The 22492-nt window shown below is 44.1% G+C and overlaps 1 protein-coding gene and 1 pseudogene across 1 annotated transcript in view; one reads left to right on the plus strand and one right to left on the minus strand.

Moving 5' to 3' along the window:
- The window catches only part of Oseg4 (intraflagellar transport protein Oseg4), an 821277-nt gene that overhangs the window by 425010 nt on the left and 373775 nt on the right, over nt 1-22492 (plus strand).
- Nucleotides 3361-5981, minus strand: LOC137645904 (uncharacterized; annotated as a pseudogene).

Consider the following 22492-nt stretch of genomic DNA (forward strand, 5'->3'; position numbering starts at 1 on the left):
TCTCCATATAAACCCTTGAGTAAGCACCAAGGGTATGGCCGACTTTGCGAGAGAAGTCACTTGATGGGATCTTTGGATCCATGGACCATTATCTCTGTGCAAGTCAGCCCCGACTAGACCTCTTCTATATGCCCGTTAAATGGATCTAACGATTGAAATCTTTAATAAATTTCCTATAACATGTGCAGGCTTAGGCCTGCAACGCCACTAAAGCCCATCTCATGGTCTTTGGACAAGGTCCTACATTATGCCTCACCTGTGAAGAATGATGATTGTTCCCTCAAGCATCTAACCTAAAAGGTTATTTTTTCGGTTCGCTATAGCCTCTGGGACTAGAGTTAGTGAAATAGTGGCCCTATCTGGAGATGAGGGCCACATTAAGTGGGAGAACTGCATCTCTTTCTGATCTAACCTTTCTCATTAAAGACGTCCTACCTACTAAGAGGTGGGGCTCCTGGAGAATCTGCCCTCTGAAGGAAGATGTCTCTCTAGGTCTGCTAGAGCGTCTAAGGTCTATCTTCATAGAAATTCAGACTTCAGGAGGAACAGCTCTTTACAGGAGAAAACTTTGGATCAAACTATCCCTACAACTGAGGGCGAACCTCACCTACCTTTTTCGCAGAGCGGATCCTGACAGTATTCCTGCAGATAAAAGATCCGAGGAAAGTTGCTTCATCAGTGAACCTTTCAGTGTGTGGACTTTAGCCTCTTCGTTCACCTACTGATCGGAGGTTGTCCAATGCATCTTACAGACACTATACTAAGCAAATCTATGGATTGAAGCATTATGTGGTGGAGGTAGGTGCTATTTGGACCCTGTCATCTAGCTCTGCGATGAACAGTAAATTGATTGGGACTATTAATTAAAAGGAGAAGGGGTCAGCAATTTTCTTGTGACCTCCCTTTGAATAAGTGCTGCCAAGGTAACACTAAATCTGTTCAGAATCTCAGGTGTGAAATTATACGGATACCATGAGTCCGTGTGTACATAGTACACAGTGTTGTTAGACTATTTCATGTACAGAAATTATAAAGAAAAGTCTTGTTAAAAAAGCTTTTCTTCAGTTTGAGAGTGGCACTCATCATTTTCCCCTTTCAAAAAGGGGAACATTAATTTCTGTGTATGTCTCTCGTATAATTTCCTTATCATGCTACATTCATTTAGCATGTAGCCATTTATTAGGAATAAATATCTATCAAAATGCAGTTGCGTCCTAATTCGCCCAGCAATTGCATGTTTAAAATACCAGAGTTCCTTAACTTACTCATGTAAATATTTCTCATATCATTGTATGCTTACAATCAATGGATGAGGACACTGATATTGGTTCCGCAATATATACAATCCTTGAGACCGTTTGTATTCTCAGTGTATACTTATGTTTGTTTATACAATATTTGCTACCTTGAGGCCCTTTTCTAACGTCTAAAAATGACTCTTCCCTGTAGTGGGCAGGAAGCACTAACATTGTTATGCTTAGTGATGATGACGGATAACGGTAACGTCATTTGTCTCAATTGGCCCTTTTGGCCGTAGAAATATTGTCCCAAAGTTAAGGCACTGACACAAAACCACAGATACATTAATTCTCTGGTATGCTTCCATTAGGACGTCATGGCTTGAGCCCAAAAAAGGGATTTTGACGTAGGAAAAATCTATTTCTGGGCGAGAGACCTGTGCCGCCCAGTGAAATGCTCCTTTTACATCATTTCTAAGGTAATAACTGTTATGAATTTACCAGAGAAAAAATTGTATAGGAATGCTAGGTTGAACCCAGCTCGCTCATCTAGTAAGGTGTCGGTATAAATAACTGGGGCGTGATAAATCACAACCAGAGGTCTCGCACCACTTAGATAACTGCTGTCAACATCCCCGAACAGCGAGGAGCCGTTCAACAACCCAACTCCAATCGCTACTACGAACAAGCCCACCCACGCTAGTGACGTCACTCCTATAGCACCCCAGATTGGGGCCCGGAAGGGAGGGACGGGTGGGTTCACTGGGCGGCAGAGGTCTTTCGCCCAGAAATAGATTTTTCCTACGTCAAAATCCCTTTTCTGGGCTCTGACCCGTGCCGCCCAGTGAAATAGTGCCAGAGAATAGGGACCCAATATGGCTAACTACCTGGGGAGAAAATAACACAAAATAATAATACATTGTGTAGTTTAATAACAAACAGGAGGGATAGGAATCCCATAGGCAAGAGATCAACATGGTTATGAGTGGACAATATCCACTGAAAACAGTAATAAAGTAACCCGAAGGTAAGTAATCCACAAGATAAAAAGGCAATAAAACATGGTAAACAATCCCATAGGGATGGTAATAATTCAAGCATAATGTGAATATAGCAAAATACATAATAACAAATTAAAATAAAATCAACTCGAGGGATAAGCACAGATGAAACCAAAACAATCGGTAGAATAAATCAATGAATAATAAAAATAATACACCATAATGGTATATGACAAAGGATAACCAAACCAGGTAGGGACAATAAGAAAGCTAGGCAGGAGGGAATGAGGACAGAGCAAGACGTTATGATCAGGACTCAGAGCCTTCAGGAGGAACTACATTCCCAGCTGCTACTGTTGCAAATTTAAGAGCTTCTAAAGGTTTCAGGTAGTGACGTTTAAAGACCTTAGGGGACTTCCAACCCGTATATCTTGTGAGCTCAAAAAATTTCATATGATGAAAGAAGTTAATTGAAGTAGCAACAGCTCGAATATCATGGACGTGTGGGAATGACTCGGGATTAGCTTGTTTAATAAAATAAAGAATTTGTTGTCTAATTCCTTTAAGGGTAATAGTTCCTCCATTCTCTCTAATAAATAAGGGCCCTGTGGAAGTTCTACTTAAGTAGGCTTTCAGGGTGGTAACTGGACACAGGGATGGATCCCGAGGAAGTGGAACAATCTTCCAGAGAGACCACCTGTTTTGGGGGTCCTCATTTTTAGCCAGGAATACTTTGTTAGGGGAGAGAGGGACCTCACCCGAAGGGAGAAACTCGATATGACCTGGGTCTCTAGACAGGGCCGACAATTCTGAGATTCTAGAGCCGGAGGTGAGGCTCAAAAGAAAAAGTGTCTTTCTTAACAATGCCATATAGTTACAAGATTCATTCAAAGTGTCAGAGGCTAGCTTCAGGACATCGTTCAAGAACCAAGAAACTGCGCTAGGGCGAGTTGATGGTTTCAGTCTGGCACAAGCTCTTGGAATGGAAGAGAAGTATGAATCTGTCAGGTCAATGTCAAAACCGACATGGAAGATCTTTTTCAAGGCTGATTTGATCCTGGTAATAGTGTTGGCTGCTAGGCCCGATTCAAAAAGAGTTCTAAAGAATGTCACAGTCAGGTTCATCATCATTTTCTCAACTTGTGAGTCTTTCAAAAACTTTGCCAGTTTTTTGACGGCTGAGTCATATTGACGGAGAGTGGATTCTCTTTTGTCTGATTCCAGGAATAGGGTATTCAGAGGATCGATGTTTGCACCCTTTTGAGCTGCGAACTTCATGAAGTCCATAAAGTTAGGGCATTCAGAATCCTTGAGGAAGCTAACACATTGCGAGTTTGTACTACTTGTGTTAGAACAGGATTGGGTATCTGCCGGGGCCGGAGGCCTAGCTCCAGTAACAGGGGGAACCAGTTGCTTTTGGGCCAGTTGGGGGCTATCAGAGCCACTCGGCCCTTGAAAGATCTGAGCTTGTGCAGTACTTTCAGCAGGAGGTTTACGGGGGAAACAGATAAATCGTCTTCCAAGTGTTCCAGTCTATTGACATAGTGTCCATGGCATAAGCCTGAGGGTCCAGGTTGGGGGCTACATAACATTCTAGTTTGCGATTGGATTCCACCTGGAGACCCGGGACCTGAGATAAGATCCATCGGAAGGATCGATTGTCCAGTGACCACTCCGACTCCAACGGGGTCGTCCGGGAAAGTGCGTCCGCCACTACATTCCGAACTCCCACCAGGTGGACTGCAGATAGATGCCACTTGGAAGACGTTGCCATGGAGAAAATCGCCAACAAAACGTGGTTTATGTGGGCTGACCTGGAGCCTCCTCTGTTGATGCAGTGGACTATGACTGCGCTCTGGAGGACCAGTCTGATATGGAGATTCCTGGCTGGGTTGAGACGTTTTAGGGTAAGCAAGACTGCCATGGCTTCTAGGACATTTATGTGTATTTGTTGAAATATTGGAGACCATAACCCTTGGACTTTCTTGTGTTGAGAGTAACCTCCCCACCCTGTGAGGGAGGCGTCTGTGTGAACGACGAGTCCCGGGGCAGGATATTGCAAGGGAACTGACTTGGAAAGATTCTTGACCTTCGTCCAAGGCTGCAGACTTTTCCTCAGGATTGGAGGAAGGCGAGCTCGCCTGTCTCGACGTTTCTTGGTCGCTCTGGAGCGCCACACTCTGTTTATGTCCTTTAGTTTGGACTTTAAGACGATGTCTGTGATGGAGGCGAACTGTAAGGAACCTAGTATTCTCTCCTGGTTCCTTCTGGATGTCAACTTGTCTCTGAGAAACTGTTTCGTGTTCCTCGCTATTTCCTTCCTTTTGGCTTTGGGCAGGCACAATGTTTGGGAATTGAGGTCCCATTGTAGCCGCAGCCACTGAAACTTGGTCTCCGGGACCAGGCGGGATTTCTCGAGGTTGACCGGAAATCGTAGACGTCGAAGGAAGGAGAGGGCCTTGTTCGTCGCCGAGTGGCAGTTCCGGACGTTGTTCGACCAGATCAGCCAATCGTCGAGATAAGCCACTACTTGAATCCCTTGGGTTCGAAGTTCCTGAATCACCGTCTCGGCTAGTTTGGTGAAGATTCTGGGCGCTATGTTGAGCCCGAATGGCATCACCTTGAAAGCATAGGCTTGTTTGCCCAGCTTGAAGCCTAGGAAGGGGCGAAAATGCCTTGCTATTGGAACGTGATAGTAGGCATCTGTAAGATCGATGGAGGTGGTGACGGCCTTACGGGGAAGTAGGGTCCGCACCTGCAAGACGGTAAGCATGTGGAATATTTCACAACGAATGAAGGAGTTTAGACGAGACAGGTCCAGGATTACCCTTCGTTTGTCTGAGCCTTTCTTTGGCACGCTGAATAAGCGACCTTGAAATTTTAATCGATGCACGCTTTGGATTGCGTTCTTTTGCAACAGATCCTTTGTAAATGAACGTAGCTCTTCTGTTGGGAGTTGGTAGAAACTGTTTGGTGGAGGGGGTCCCTGTAGCCAGCTCCACCCCAGACCTTTGGAGATTATGCTGGAAGCCCAGTTGCTGAACTTCCAGTGGTCCCGAAATTTGTATAGTCTCCCTCCTACCTGCAACTTTTCAATGGCTTGATGAAGATTTGCCACCTCTGCCTCCACGGAAAGTCTTGCCTCGGTGGGAACCCGGTTACGAAAGGCATCTCTGGAGCCTCTGTGGCGCTGGTAGCCTTGGAAAGAACCCTGAGATTCGTAAGTGGGGTTGAAGGCGGGGTAGGCAGCAAACGAAGTCGATGCGACTTGTGTCTGAGGGACCAACACATACTGCTGTTGGGGTTGGCCCTTAGAGGTAGAAGGCTGGGAGCCCTGTGAAACAGGGACAGACTGAACTGGGACAGGTTGCACTACCTGAAGAGGCTGTCTGAATTGTGAGGAGTGGAAGGGCCTCAACCTCTTCCTGCCACGGACTGGAGCACTAGGAGATTCATATTTCCTTTTGGGAACTAGACCCCACCTAACCTTGAGGCTTTGGTTAACTCGAGCTGCCTCGCTGAGAGCAGTGTTAACCATATCCTCCGGGAAGAGGTCCGGACCCCAGACCGAGGCTTTGATGAGTCTATTAGGTTCATGGCGAATAGTAGCCTCCGACGATACATGACGTCGGCAACGGAATCTGGCGTTAGGGAAGTCATATGTGTCGATCAATAATGTCTGCAGAAGTGACTTTGTGAGGACCTTAATGATAGGTTCCTCGTCGTAAGTGGTAACGGTCATCTCTGATAGAGCAGTAGAATTAATGGATCTACTGAGCCTACACCAGGTCTCAAACTCTATTTTGATTAGGGACTACGGTAGCTTGGGGAGGCGTTCATTGAACTGCGTCGAAGCACAGTCCGGGCTCAGTTTTCCTACCGAAAAGGTAGATGGGGCGTTCCGCCAGCACTCATGGTCACCAGGGAAGAGAAGGGAAGTCAATTCCATCTCCCGAAGCTGGGGTAAGGGCTTCTCTTCCTTGGAAGCCTGATAGGCTATTTCCATGATCTTGGTTGTGCATGGAGTAGGGATATGCTCGTCTATGAGTTCTTATGGGGTGTGAGCATTGTGTTCACACAATCCCACTCGTTGAAGGCGCGGACCAAAACAGACTGGGCCTGTTCCTTGGGGAAGATCACAATCTCCTTAGGGACTTTATCTAGGCGAATCAGAGCCTCATCAGTCAAGCGAGCGAAGCCGGGAAAAGGAAATTGCAGACCCGGTGGGTAGAACTCGAAGTCCTCAATCGGTCGAGTTCCGAAACCTTCAATGGACAACATGCCATCCGAAAAGGGGGCATGTAGAGCTAACCTCCAGGGGTTACTCTTAGTAAAGGGTGGAAGCTTAGAGGTGTCGGGGATGGCATATTGCTGCTGTTGTGGCAGCCCCGAACGCATGAGACCCTGGACTAGGTTCTCAACATTAGCAACCCTTTCTTGCTGTTGTTGAAGAGTTACGATGGCTTGCTGAGTATGTGACGATAACATTGTCTCGAAGCGAGAAAACAGCTTCTCTGAGAAATCCGCTGGGTTAAATGGTTCCGCCGGAGGGGGAACAGATGTCGTACCGGAGACTGGTCCTTGAGAAGTCGAGGGCATGGCGACGGAGTCTTTGGGGACTCTAGTGGAGGAAGATTTGGACGACCTCAATGACTTCGAAGACTTGTGGGTCTTATGCAAAGGCTTGCGGTGAGCCTTAACCTTGGGGATCACAGACCGGAGCTTGAGATCAGCACCGGAAGTCCCCGGAAAACCTTGAAAGGAAGATTGGTTCGAAGTAGAAGAGAAAGTCGGGCTGAGGAGAGGAATCTCAGCCCGGGACCCACCTGACTCACCTATCTCCCTACCTGTGTCGGGTTCCTCAAGAACCATGGGTTCGACGTCTAGATTGAGGGTTGCAACGTCTTCCGTTATCATCCCGCTCGTCTCTTCTTGGTCCGCCAACTCTTTGGGGACCGCAGCAGATGTTTTTGCATGTGGATAAAGGAGGGAACACCACTGTTCCGATAAGATATAAGGTTACTTAGCCTTTACATTCCAGGCGAATCCGCCAATCCAGACCTTGAGGGTTGCTAGAGCCGAAGTCTTAGCAGGCTCGGAGCTCTGAAAGAGAACAGGCTATTAGTGAAGGTAGGGAATTTCATGCCGAAGAGAAAAAGAGGAGGGGACCAGGAGCCTGCGAACACAAGGCCCTGGAGGGCATGCGAGGAGCAAAGTAAAATGATGCAATTAAAATTAATTGTAATTAATATAACTCCACTTACCAAGTCTGTAAAGAACGGCTAAGACGAACTACTTACCGATTCAGAGGTTAAGGTGGAAGCTAGCTTGTAGCAAACAACACAACTGTCCGAATGCCAAACAGTGATCGTCATCCACCAGGGCAGCACAATGGGCATGAGAGCGACACACGTCGTGGCCGCAGGGTTGGCTAAGGACCGCCGAGCATGCCGTCATGGAACAGCGTACTGCCTGTAAAATAAAAGATACATGAGTATCCCGTGAGTAAGCTGGAGGAGCACGGAGGCACCGGGAGCTTAGAATACACCGCTGTAGCGGAAATACTAATTTTAAGCTTGTAAAACAATATAGATAAGAATAAGTCAAACCGTAATCGTGATCATACCCTGGGGGGGAGTCAAGATCAGGGGATATATATAGATATGTATGAATATATAATGAGATTAATCCTCGTGGAAAAAGGGGGGTCCGCTGGCTCCGGGGAGACAACTGAGAGCCCAGGGCTCATGAAAGCCTATCGGAGAAGGCGGACAGGGGAATCGAGGGTTAAACCCGTCGATGGCACAAGGAATAATCGAACTCGACATGGGAATAAACGAAGGCTACGTCCGGCGATCCCATAAGGAATAATAATGTATATGGAGTCCGTGGAATGCGGAACACCATATGAGGGGGAGAGGGGAAGGGATCTGTAATGGGTCCGTGAGGTGCGGGACCGGGTGGAGTAGCAGGAATAAAATGTGTATAAATATGAATATACACAACATAAAAACCCAGACCGAACCGGATCCCACCTGCCTACCGATGGCCAATCGAGACGAGACGGCGGGGAAACAGTAATGGAAGGGTAGGGGAAATATGAACAATAATGGATAACAAGCCTCACACACGAACAGAATCCGCCCGGGACGGAACAAGGTGATAACCAGTGTCAACATCCCCGAGGATATATGAAACAAAGGCTGATTCCGAGCCTCCATATGAGAGCGAGTGAAGACATTCCTGAGGTGGGGGTGTCGGGGCGGAGGGGGGGGGGGGGGAGTGAGGAGGCTAACGAGAGGGGCAGAAGAACAGGTGTACCAACCTGAACTGAGACCCATGACTAAGATCACGCGGAAAGACTAGGATAATAAACTGATAATAATAATATCACTGATATGGTAATACATGAAAAAAAGGAGGCATGCTGGATAATGACAATAATAAACGTAAAATAACCCGAAGGGATGAACGGAGAGGCAGGGGAAGACCAAGCTTAACAGCGCGGGGGAGACCGAGCTAGGAAGGGCTGCCAACATAACAAGGTGTCGGTGAGGTGCCGACAACAAACATAAAATAATAACAGCCTCGCGAAAGTCCCGACGAACTAAAATACTAGTAAAATAACGTATACGCTAATATGATCGCTACTACGAACGTGAAACGTAAAACAAAGTAAAACTAGTAACGTCCGAAGGCGACCAGGCATGCCAACCTAAATGAACAAGATATCGTAATATCATAAACTAGCTGTTAATATAATAACAGACAAATACCATAGCATAAAATAACACGGGGTGTGAACCGTGGATACCCAGAAAGTTCAGGACGAGAAACAATCAGTATATAAGACTGATTGTTAAGCATCAAGAACGAGAGAGAGAGAGAGTAGGTAGCCAGCCAGCATGGCGGACCTGATGCGGGGTCGCGTAAAGTAAAAACTGAGATAATTAAATAACCAAGTGCAAGACTACCTCCAAATACTCAAAACTCATAGATCTGGTACTTAACTTAGGTGGAGTAACAGTAGAATCCGACATCCTGGGAAAAATCCTGGGTAAACCAAAGGAAAACACACACCAACAAAAGAATAACAGCGTTCAAGCAGGTGCTATGAAAAGGAGTGACGTCACTAGCGTGGGTGGGCTCGTTCGTAGTAGCGATTGAAGTTGGGTTGTTGAACGGCTTCTCGCTGTTCGGGGATGTTGACAGGAGTTATCTAAATGGTGCGAGACCTCTGGTTGTGATTTATCACGCCCCAGTTATTTATACCGACACCTTATTAGGTGAGTGAGCTGGGTTCAACCTAGCATTCCTATACAATTTTTTCTCTGGTAAATTCATAGCAGTTATTACCTTAGAAATGATGTAAAAGGAGCATTTCACTGGGCGGCACGGCACGGGTCAGAGCCCAGAAAACGGATTTTGAGCGAAGCGAAAAATCTATTTTTTGGTGAGATGGCCATGACATCCTAATGGACCCACCCTTCTTCTCTATGAAAAGATCTTCATGGTTTCCCCCCCTGATCTACTGTACCTGTAGCACCTTGCTCAACGCTACAAAGAATGACCGCCAGAGGGAGTTGGCGCGGTTGTGATACGATTGTAGTAGGGGAACCAGGGTAATCTTTGTTGCGGTTACCCTTCTATTCTGCCACGTATTCCCCCTCGAGGCGTAAAGGCTATTCAGGGTGCAGATTGCCATGTGGCGTGTCAAGAATACGTCCCCTGATGATATACGATACCCTTGAGAGTAATCTTAAAGGTACTCGCGCCAGAAGTTAGAATTCTGTGAAACCTTTGGTTTGATTCTCTGGGAATATCACTGTAGTCATATATACCCTCCGGAAGCTACTAAAGGAACCTTCCATTAGGACGTCATGGCCATCTCACCCAAAAATAGATTTTTCGCTTCGCTCAAAATCCGTTTTATAGGGAGTATGTAACATATATTAAAGGATATAGAGAGAAAAATGTGGAAATAAATTGTAAAGTAGCTGAGGTAAAGAGGGCAGCTGACTGGAGGTGGGTTCAGGGATTCGGTCGTTCGTATGAAGAGAATAACAAGAAATTTTGGAAAGAAATTAAGAGTAAGAAAAGATAGATCGAGGAATGGAAAGAGAGTGAAAGATGAAAATGGAAGGTTATTGAAAGGAAATGGGGCCAGGAAAAGGTTGGCTGAATATTTTGAAAAGTTGCTGAATGTTGAAGATAATAAGGAGGCAGATATAATTGTTGTTGCAGGTGTTGAGGTGACTGATGAGAAATGAGAATAAGAGAGATTTTGGCACTAGCTGAAAACCAGCCATTAAGATTTTGTGAGGTGTAACTACCGTCCACTATTTATGGGGAGGGGGTTAGCAGGGGTAACCCACTACCCCACTTACAGCAACACTAGTAAACACCGTCACATTTTTTTTTTCGGCTTCTTAGAGTGCAGACATGTCTGATTCCCCTGCTATTATCCTAAATAAAAGATTTCATTTTGATTTAACAACTGCCTAAAGAGTGAAAAATTTTCCTTTTTCATATCTTTCTTTTCAGGTTCAGCGGGCGGGCGTGAGCAGTTGCTGACAAGTACTCCTTGGAGTGACTTGTCGGAGGAACCCTAGAATTGATCTTTTTTCTGGGTTCACCTGACTGGAAGGGAGACGAAGTGAGCTGTCTGAAGGGGCGCCTCCAGGTGTTGAAAAACCTTCCATTCCGAGGGAGGGGCGCTCTTCATCAGGTGTTGGATGATCTTCCCTTACGAGGGAAAGATCCCCTTTGCCAGCCTCTGTTAAGCAAGCTCCTCGCCCACGAAAATATTTGCCGTCAGGAGCAAAATGGGTTGATTGTTGAGTGACCTTCCCCCTGGGTGTTCCACTTACGGGCATTGGATTCATCCATGCCTTGCTGTAGCCTATCAGAGCACAGCTTTTTGGAGCTGGATGATGATGGTGGGAGGTGATTGCCTATGATCCCTCTCCCTCGTCGTCGTAACGCTATGCGAGGTCAAGCCCTCTTAGGTTTTCCTTCTTCTAAGGTACAATCTGATTTGCTGTTTTCTCATAAGCGCGAAGCAACTGCCTGAGTTTCTCTCCTAAACGCGTAAGCAAGTGGGTGCGCTGACCTACTTACAGCGGATAAGTCCTGCATAATGTTGTGCACACTACCATCTACCGAGATGGGAGGGCGAGCCCTTTCACTGGAAGAAGGCACGCACTCTATTGCTACGTGCATTGCTCCTTCTAGCGAGTTTTCATCTAGACACACGTACACTAGAAACTTTGTCTAGAGGAAAGGCAAACACAGTCAGACCTTGTTAATCGCGGTTTCTTGCTTCGCGGTTTGGTTTTTTTGCGCCCGAGGGGAGAGAAAAAAAGTGTGTTGATTATTTACCCAACATTAAGAATTTGATTTCTAATAGTTGGCAACAGCATTGGGATAGCCAAGAACAATGCAATGCCTTTTAGATAAAAATTCTCATAAAAATTGCGATAGAATTCTAGCTGGGTGATGATTTCAAATAGCCCGCGCTCCTTTACTCTGGGAATGCTGCGCGCCACTACCCATCTCTACACCCAGCTGGTCCTAGCTCTCTCTGTAGGTGTGTATCCATATACGGTGGTAAAAAATTACAGCTATATTTGAAATATACCGTATTTTGATTAAACTGGTGATTCACTTAACTGTATCCAATAATAATGCATGTAATATTCACATTTTAGTATCGTATTTATAATTAAAAACAGCAAATTATAATTTTATGCATTGCTTACATTCAAATCAGCTGATCAAATCTGCATAGTCTGTCGTCAACCTATATTCACTTTCATGATATTATCCCACTGATATGACCATCACTTTTACAGAATTACCTCACTGATATAACCTATCATACATATTAGTATGATATCTCCTTCACATTATTATTGTCTTTCACTTATTATTATTATATCCGTAATCCTTTTCCCAATTCCTTCCCAAATCCCTTTCATACATTTACTTTGCTCTCCCTCACACATCAACGTATCTCTCTGACTCCTTTGATTCTTCTTATTTTTCGCAATTTCATTCATCGCCTCTTTTTTAGCATTCATTGGTCATTTTCATCTTATTAATCATTCTAAACCACCTCCTCGTTCCACGTATTCCCATTCTTATCTTTCATTTGTTCTCGCATCTCCCAAATTCATTGATTTTGCTAATTTATTTGAATTAGCGTAGATGTGGCGGAGAAAATTTGCAAGGAGAAGGAACTTGACTACCCGCCCCTGTCTCGTCTGTTTGTCATATTGTTTTTCTTAACTGTATCCAATAATAATGCATGTAATATTTACGTTTTAGTATTATATTTATAATTGAAAACATAGAAAATTACAATTTTATTCATTGTTTGCATTCAAATCAGCTAATCAACCTTACCTAGACGACTAAGGCTGGGGTCACACATCTGCAATTAAGCTCTGTGACTCACTGCGATGTTAAAAAATCCTAAAAATTGCTGAAAGTCTAGCAATTGTTCTGCTGTTTTATGTCGGAATAAGCTGTTGCATGCTTCCTGCTAGATTTCTGCTCACTTATTATTGGACTTGGGTGACTGTTGCAGAGCATGTTGAATGGGAGCCGCTGCCTACTGTATTCAGTATGGGATTAACCCTGCAAATAGTCGGAACTAGTGCGGATTCCCGTGAGATTTATTGAGGGCTTAAGAATACCGCTCAATTACCACTCGATTACTACTAGATTGCCACTCAACCTGGCAGTGAGTGCACGATGATTGGCAAGGAGGTATATGAAGGGAAGTTTCTGTATTTACTTCATTTGTAGTGATGATTTAACATTATTTATTTGTTCATATTCTTTATTTTTTATTTAAATCATTGATAATGATTGAAGATTTTGTCCCCTTTCGTTTTCTTTATTGATTACATTCAGTGACAATTTAACATCTTTTTATCCATTCATATTCTTTATTTTGTATTTAAGTCATTTATATTGATTCCAGATTTTATTTGTTCACGTTCATTTTCTTTATTGATTTCATTCATAGTAACCAGAGTTGGACGACCTGCGAACTGTGGCCGAGCATTTCTTTATTCCTGCCTTCAAGCCGGCGGGAAACTGTGTTGTCAGATTGTAAGCTCCATATACTCGCTAGCTCCTACAACAAGTTCGTCATACATACCTGCAATTGTTGCAAAGGAACCGTTGCCAAGTCGTAGTGTGGTACGATTTGCCTACGACTCCGCTGCAAAGATTCACAGCTCACAAAAGTCGCAGCAGAAGGTCGCCACAGTTTTGAACCGACCAAAAAATTCACAACGTGGTCGCGACCTAACCTCATGCGAGACTTCGCCGGCCAGCGCGACAGCTTGAGCAACTCTCCCGCGTATTTCTGCACATATTCGAGGGGGATTCTTTGTAGAATGGCGATACCGAAAAATACGGCTGTTTTCCAACATCGCAGCAAGTCGCAGACCTTAGTTGCAGATGTGTGACCCCAGCCTAATTTTCAGATCATATAACTCCCTTATTATTAAGGCATGCTACCGAAGGATATTTCATATTTACTAAAAGAAACAATTATTATTTGATCTATTATTTTCCAATTAGCACATTAATTCCAATTCAGTAGTTTTATTTGAAATGCTTCTCTCATATTTTATTTGCTTGTACTCTGAGTTGAATCGAATAACGTTAACCGAAGTTTCATTCATGTTGCATAGAGAGAGAGAGAGAGAGAGAGAGAGAGAGAGAGAGAGAGAGAGAGAGAGAGAGAGAGAGAGAGAGAGAGAGCGAGCTTTTCACAGCCCTTATTCCATCTGGCTGTAGAAATCCTCAAGTAGACGGGAAACAGATTGTTAGCTCTTTTGGCCCGGTTCATACAGGGAAGAAGAACATGCTGATGGACAATCTGAGCAGGCTCTGAATGGTCCTTGACACAACGGATAGCCAACAAAGTTTTAACTTTGTGGGGTTCGCTGACAATAAACCTGTTTGCAACGTCCCTCAACTGGAAGCTTCCCGTGTACTGCTCTCCAGTACCGGACCCACAGGCGTTCTGGCAGGACACCTTTCAACACCCCTGGGACAGAATAGATGTGTCTGCATTCCACCCCTTCTGCCTAGTAAGGAAGCTCTCAAAGTCATTGCATCTCAAGATCTGTTGGTGACCCTAATAGCTCCACTGTGGCATCATGCAGAATGGTTTCCTGACTGTCTGCGTCTGCCGACAGAGACACAGAGGGAACTCCCTACACTTCCTCATCTACTCAAACAACTACACGTTATGATGTTCCATGAGGTGATTCCATCACTTCGTCTTCATGCCTAGAGGTTATCCAGCATCTGCTTGAAAAGAGAGGCTTTTCGAGACCAGTTGCAAAAAGTATGGTAGGATACATCCAGGAGTCGTCTGCCTCTGTATATCAGGCAAAGTGGTCCGTCATTTGTGGTTGGTGTCGTGGATGAGGTATTGTTCCTCTCTTGTGCCGCTATTCCAACAATAGTGGAGCTCTTACTATACCTCAGGGAGGAAAAATTTTTTTCAGTGCCGGCGGTAAAAGGCTATCCTTCGGCCTTGAACCTCATCTTAGAGCTAAACAAATTTAATATTTCCTCCTCGACAGAGTTGTCTCTATTCGTACGAAATTTTGAGCACACATGCCCACAGTCAGAAGTCAGACCACCTTGGAAAGTAGTTAAGTTCTACGTTCACTGAAAAGAGCCCCTAACAAACCTCTTTAGGAAGCCTCAGATCGAGACTTGACCCTGAAAACGGTCTTCCTTCTAGCCCTGGCCTCTGTAAAGAGAGTCAATGAGTTTCATGGTCTGTCCTATAACATTGCTCATTCTATAGGATGGGGGCAAGTGATACACGGTTTCGTCTCTGAGTTCGTAGCTGAGACTCAGAATCAGGCTGTATTGGATCCTGGATTCGGGCCCTTCCATATTGAGAGTCTCCGGTCTGCAACGGATGATTCTGATCAGCTGTTACTCTGCTCTGTGAGGGTGCTAATGAGATACTTGAAGGAAACTGAGAGAGCCTGCCCATAGATTAACAGGCTCTTCGTAAGCATGGGGAAGAATAAAAGGAAGATCACAAAAAACTTGATTTCTTCCTGGATTAGGCTGGTAATTGAGAGAGCTATTTAACAAGACCACTCTCATACCAGTTGCCGTCCCCATACCCTTGATGTCAAGGGTATCAGAACATCCCTGTCGTTTAAAAAGAATTTCTCTGTGACACAGGTGTTACAAGCGGGCTTGTGGAAGCGTCAGACTACGTTCACAGCCCACTACCTGCAACACGCAACCCACAGGAACCTAGACACGTTCACCTTAGATCCTGTGGTGGCTGCGTAAAGCGTTGTCAACTAACACCTCAATTCCCTTGTAGGACAAGCAGCAGTTGGTTGAGGGCAGATGTTATGTGCAAGTAAGACTATTTTCATTCTCACATGCTTTTGTACAACCTGATATATATGTATATATTTATGTCCCTGTCCTCCAAGCGATGTGGAGTCGGACAATGCCTAGGTTAAGTGAGGGATATAGCTCCAACTTTACGCTTACCTGGTCAAGTCACATTGCTGAATTCTACTCTAGTATCGATTGGCCAGACCATCATCCTTCAGGATCACGAGGTGTCAGGGTTCCCTCTAAACAGCTCGCTTGTAGCAGAGGGATACCCCGCTACAGTCTGTAGCCAATTTATTTTAGGGACTTCCACCCATCATGAGGTGAGTTTCCTTTCGCTCTGTAAAGTTTACATCTAGTGCTGGAACAAGTGACAAATTTGGAATAATTTGCATTTTTCCTAACAATACAAACCTGGAGCTCTTTACACATACAGTACTGGTCCCGCCATCACCTTCCCGCACAAATCCTGCCGCTATTGCAAAGTGATGGTGTTTACTAGTGCAAGTGTAAGCAATGGGGTGGGTTACCCCCCTTCTACCTCCCTCCTGCTAACTAGCGGAGGATAGACACCTCGTAAAATCTTAACGGCTGGTTTCCAGCTAGTGCCGAAATAATACTCCTAGGTAAAGAGCTTCAGGTTTGTATAGTTAGGAAAAATACAAATTATTCCAAATTTGTCATGTTGGGATTGGAAATGAAGTGAGTGAGTGGTCTCCTGTGAGAGTGAGACTGAGAAAGAAATGGGTGATGTTGCCATGGTTGTTCAATTTGTTTGTTGATAGAGCTGTAAGAGAAGAGAAGGTTCAAGTGCTTTGTCAAGGATTGAAACTGATAGATAGTGATAGTGCGTAGGAGGTGAATCAGTTGTTATTTGCTGATTATAGTGTATTTTTTGCAGATTTGGAGGAGAACCTGTGTTGATTAATGACACGAGTTTAGAAGGGTGTGTTAGAGAAGGAAGTTGCGAGTTAATGTGGGCAAAAGTAAAGTTATGATATGCATAAGAAGGGAGGGTGTTGCTAAATTAAATGTCTTGTTGAATGGAGAGTTACTTGAGGAAGTAGATCAGTTTAAGTACTTGGGTTCTGTTGTTGCTTTAAATATTGGAGTAAAAAAGGATGTACATCAGAGAGGGAATGATGGATGTAAAGTGATGGGAGCAGTGAGGGGAGTGGTAAATAATAGAGGGTTAGAGATAAATGTAAAGAGACATTTGTATGATAAAGTGATTGTACTAACTGTGATGTAGGGATCGGAGTTGTGGGGAATAAAAGTGACAGTGACTGAAATTTAATGAGTTTGAGATGAAGTGCCTGAGGAATATGGCTGGTGTATCTTGATTGGATAGGGTTAAGAACCAAGTAGTGAGGGTGAGAACAGGTGTTAGAAAGGAATTAGCATCTAGAATGGATATGAATGTACAGTATTGAGGTGGAGATGATGAATGGATAAGTATTGATTCAAAAGCTCAAGATAGAGACGACTGACAAAATCTAACTCAGGCTTTTTGCGTCAATAGGCATAGGAGGAGATGAGGATGATGATGATGAGGTGGTTTGGCCTTGTAGAGAGGATAGAAAATGGCCATATGCTGGAGAAGGTGAGGAATGCAAGAGTTGATGGGTAAAGTACAAGAGGAAGGTCAAGGTTTGGGTGGATGGATGGAGTGAAGTAAGCCCTATGTGACAGGAGGATAGATGTGAGAGGGGCAAAGGAGCGTGCTAGAGATATGACTGAATGGCGAGCAATTGTGATGCAGCTCCAATAGGTCTTGCGACCATCTCGAGTCATCTTGGTGATCGCTGAGATAGCAGCAGTAGGGAAGTCAGCATATAAAGCTTCATTTGTGGTGGAAAACGGGGAAGGATGGGCTGTAGCACCCTAGCAGTACTACCCAGACTTGGTTGAATTCCTCGTCAGGCAGGGAAGAACGATAAGAAGAAAATTCCCCTTTTTCATTTTTTTTTTATCATTGCTACCTCCCAAAATTGGGGGAAGTGCCATGGTAGATGAAGCATGTGATAATTGTACTACAGTGGAACCTCTACATACGAATGTCCTAACATACGAATTTTCCAACATCTGAAGTAAAATTCGACCAAATTTCTGTCTCGACACCCGAAGTGTTGCTCCAACATACGAAGTAAACATTACGCGTACGCGTGGAATTTTATCGGAAGCGTCCAGCGTCATTTGTTGTTGACGCCGCTAGACAGCAGCACATCGGAGGGATGCCAATCGAGCGTTACCTTGATCAGTCCTCTCATCTCGTGCGCATCGTGTGGTTGTCCTCTATTCGCTCAGTTTTAACAGTGTTTTTTATCTTCTTTTTTCACGTGTTGTTTTCTGTGTTCCCTAATCATGGGTCCTGAAAAGCTTAGTTTCGGTTCAGGAAGTAGTAGTAGTGGTGAGAAAAGGAGGAAGTCTATGCTTTCATTAGAATTAAAGCAAGAAATAATAGAAAAGCATGAGCGAGGTGTACGTGTTAGCGATCTGGCTAAACAATATGGCCGGAATATGTCTACGATCTCGACGATCATAAAACAGAAGGCAGCCATTAAATCAGTGAAACCTTCAAAGGGGATCACGATTATTTCCAAACGTCGTAGCCCTACCCTTGAAGAGATGGAACAACTTTTGTTAATATGGATCAAAGACAAGGAGATTGTTGGCGATACGATCATGGAAACGATCATTTGTGAGAAGGCCAGCGCTATCTACAGTGACTTGAAGGCGGCGCGCTCTCGGGGTGACGAGGGGGAGAGTTCAGCCGATCCTACGACGGAGGAATTCAAGGCGTCTCGAGGTTGGTTCGAGAAATTTAGGAAACAGACCTGGATTCATTCAGTTGTTCGTCATGGAGAAGCTTCGAGTTCGGATACCAAGGCTGCCTAAGACTTTGTTAAAAAGTTCGAAAGCATCGTGGCGGAGGAAGGTTACGTAGAGCAGCAGGTGTTCAACTGTGATGAAACCGGTCTGTTTTGGAAAAAGATGCCTAGTCGAACATACATTACCGCCGAAGAGAAGAAAATGCCTGGACATAAGCCAATGAAGGATCGGTTGACTCTTGCGCTTTGTGCCAACGCCAGCGGGGACTGCAAAATAAAGCTGTTATTGGTTTACCATTCTGAAAACCCTAGGGCATTTAAAGCACATAGAATTAATAAAGACCTGCTACATGTTCTATGGCGTTCTAATTCTAAGGCTTGGGTTACTAGGGTTATCTTTGTGGAATGGGTAAACGTAGTTTTCGGCCCTGCTGTCAAGAAGTATCTTCAGGAGAGGAATTTGCCTTTGAAGTGCTTGCTTTGTTTGGACAATGCACCCGCTCGCCCCCCCGACTCGAAGATGATATCATCGACGAATACAAATTCATTAAGGTGTTGTATCTTCCACCGAATACCACCCCTATCTTCCAGCCCATGGACCAGCAAGTCATCTCTAATTTTAAGAAGCTGTACACCAAGCACTTATTTAAGCAGTGCTTTAATGTCACGCAAAGCACCAACTTAACTTTGCGTGAATTTTGGAGGAGCCACTTCAACATCGTGCACTGCCTAAAGATCATTGATCAGGCTTGGGAGGGAGTAACCCGTCGGACCCTGAATTCTGCTTGGAAGAAGCTTTGGCCTGATGCTGTTGCTCCCAGAGATTTCGAAGGTTTTGGCCGCGAGAATGAACCTGTGGTTGCCGCCGAGGAAGACGTCGAAGAGATTGTTTCCCTTGGCAAGTCCATGGGTCTGGAGGTGGATGAAGATAACATCACCGAACTCATCGATGAGCATCATGAATAGCTCACCACCGAGGAACTCAAGGAGCTGCAAGCCATGCAGCATGATGAGTTCCAAGCGCAGTTGAGGAGTCGGAGGAGATCGAGGAGGTAGGCCAAATCTTAGGTACGGCGGAAATAAAACAGATGATGGCATATCATCAACACGTGGTTGATTTCTTCGACAAGCATCACCCACAGAAACTTCAGGTTTGCCATGTTGTTGCGCAGTTCGATGATGTTTGCTTAACGCATTTTAGAAAAATCCTCAAAAGCCGTACCAAGCAACTTTCACTTGATAGTTTCTTTTAAAAAATCTTTAAAATGGTCTAGTGATCATGATGAAAAGAAAGAAAGTGAAGCAAAGAAAAGGAAGACAGAATCGAGTGAAAGTGATGAAAATTAAAAATAAGAAAGGAAAAAATAAAAAAAAAAAATATAAAATTATAAAGATGAAAAAAAAAATAAGCTAAGTTAAGTTAAAGTTCACGTAGTAGTGTAAGTTAGTGTAAGTTATCGTACATGTTATCGTACAAAGTCACCGTCCCTACCTCCTCGCTGATCTTCCGTCTCCTCCTGCCTAGCAGTCCCTACACCTGCGCTGGCCTGTCGCCAAGGTAAAGTGTTACATTAAAACCCCTTTTTTATTTATTATTTCATTATTATTATTCTTTTTTTTTGGTTTGTATGTATTTATTATATTGTATTAATGTAATGTGTAATTATGTGTAGCCATTTATTAAGGATTTATTATGGGTTTTTGGCTGAGGAACGATTTAAATAAATTACCAAGTATTCTTATGGGAATATTTGCTCCAACATACGATCGTTTTAAGATACGAAGCAGTTTCTGGAACGAATTATGATCGTATGTAGAGGTATCACTGTAATTACAAAGATAATGCATCTATTTTGCTTCCCATGGTGTTTGTGTCGAGCTTGACCGATAACAAAATGAGTGCTTTTGTTAATCATCTAAAGTCATTACATCGCAATTGACATAATTATTATTATTATTATTATTATTATTATTATTATTATTACTTACTAAGCTACAACCCTAGTTGGAAAAGCAGTATGCTATAAGCCCTGGGGCTCCAACAGGGAAAATAGCTCAGTGAGGAAAGGAAAAAAGGAAAATAAAATATTCTAAGAAGAGTAACAACAATAAATATCTCCTATATAAACTATAAAAACTTTAACAAAACAAAAGGAAGAGAAATAAGATAGGAGAGTGTGCTCGAGTGTACCCTCAAGCAAGAGAACTCTAACCCAAGACAGTGAAAGGCCATGGTACAGAGGCTATGGCACTACCCAAGACTAGAGAACAGTGGTTTGATTTTGGAGTGTCCTTCTCCTAGAAGAGCTGCTTACCATAGCTAAAGAGTCTCTTCTACCCTTACCAAGAGGAAAGTGGCACTGAACAATTACAGTGCGACAACCCCTTGGGTGATGAAGAATTGTTTGGTAATCTGTGTTGTCAGGTGTATGAGGATAGAGGAGAATATGTAAAGAATATGCCAGACTATTCAGTGTGTATGTAGGCAAAGGGAAAATGAACCGTAACCAGAGAGAAGGATCCAATGTAGTACTGTCTGGCCAGTCAAAAGACCCCATAACTCTCTAGCGGTAGTATCTCAACGGGTGGCTGGTGCCCTGGCCAACCTACTACCTACAAGGAAATTTAAAGTCCTAGTTTTGAATTTATTGTATTTTGTACTTTGAGGTTTGGCTCTTCTGCTTATGGCCTCAATAGTTGGACCCTCTCCAGTTACTAGAAGCCCCAGATCATTTACGTTTGGTCAAGCTGGGGAAATTGAAGGATCATTGGTTATCACTGTTGTTGTGACCCCAGTGGCAACAGGACTTGGTAGCAATGACCCAAGATTCTCATCGTATTGCACACTTTCTGATAAGTAGACTATGAGCCCTTTACACAGAATGCATAATCAGGATCCTTTTGATAACTTACTCTCACTGTATTCTCCACTAAACCTAGGCTTTACAAATTTTGACATGTTTTAAATTGAAAGTGAGCACTGTACTGTACCATGTAAGTGCAAAGTAGACTGAGCAAATATAAATTGCTAGAACAAATGAAAAAATGAATCAAAATGGCTGCCTATTGAAGAGTTAGTGAGAACGCTGTTTTCTTGCTCCATTATTTTACTGTACTGTACATCTTTTTTGCAACAAACCAGTTTGTTCTGGCATTATATACAAACCTTATCCTCTTTACATATGGATATTGTTTTGGTGAGAACTAAAACCAGCTGTTACAGCTTTTGCAAGTGTAATTACCCTGTGCTAGGTAGTGGGGGTAGACCAACCACCCCGCTCAGACTAATTCTAGTAAACAATCGTCACTTTTTATTTCGGCTTGGTAGAGTAAAGACATAGTCTTGCTCTCCCATCAAAACCTTTTAACTGGTTTACGATTACAAGCAATTGTCCTAAAAGTGTGAAAATTCCTTTTTTCTTTCAGATGGTGACTCTGGACTTCTCTTTTTTGTGAACTCCGTTGCTTCCCTTAACGGAGCAATGGCACCCTCCTCTGAGGGAAGTCTCTTCCGTTGCCACTTCCTTGGGGCTTTTGGGTCTCCATACTAAGGAATGGTTCTGTGTGTTACATTTTCTGCAGCACTCTCTGCTTCTGCTCACCTTTGTTTCTGCAACTTTGGCGTAAGAACAAAAGCAGTGGTAGACTGAATCCCTTCAAGTTTCCAGTTGGGGTTATCCCTTCGGGGTGAACCCAGAAACTAGCTTCAGCTACGTTTCACAGGCAGGACTTGATGCCAACCTTCAACTTGAGCTTAGCTTGTTAATGGGAAGCCGAGAGCGCTGCCCGGAGGTCAACCTCTAGGTGTTGGACAGCCATCCCTTACAAAGGGAAAGCCATCCTCCACCAGATGTTGAGCTACTTTCCCTTTCGAAGGAGAGTTTTACCCTTCACCAGCCACTGTCCGATGGTCTGCCCGCTTGCGAGGAGAATTTACGACAGCAGCAACAGGGGTTAGACACCTTTTATGCCCTCGAGAGTCTGTCTTCACCTGAGTGGTAGGAGATTCCTCCGGCAT

The sequence above is a fragment of the Palaemon carinicauda genome, chromosome 1 (assembly GCF_036898095.1).
Source record: "Palaemon carinicauda isolate YSFRI2023 chromosome 1, ASM3689809v2, whole genome shotgun sequence".
Taxonomy (NCBI): Eukaryota; Metazoa; Arthropoda; class Malacostraca; order Decapoda; family Palaemonidae; genus Palaemon; species Palaemon carinicauda.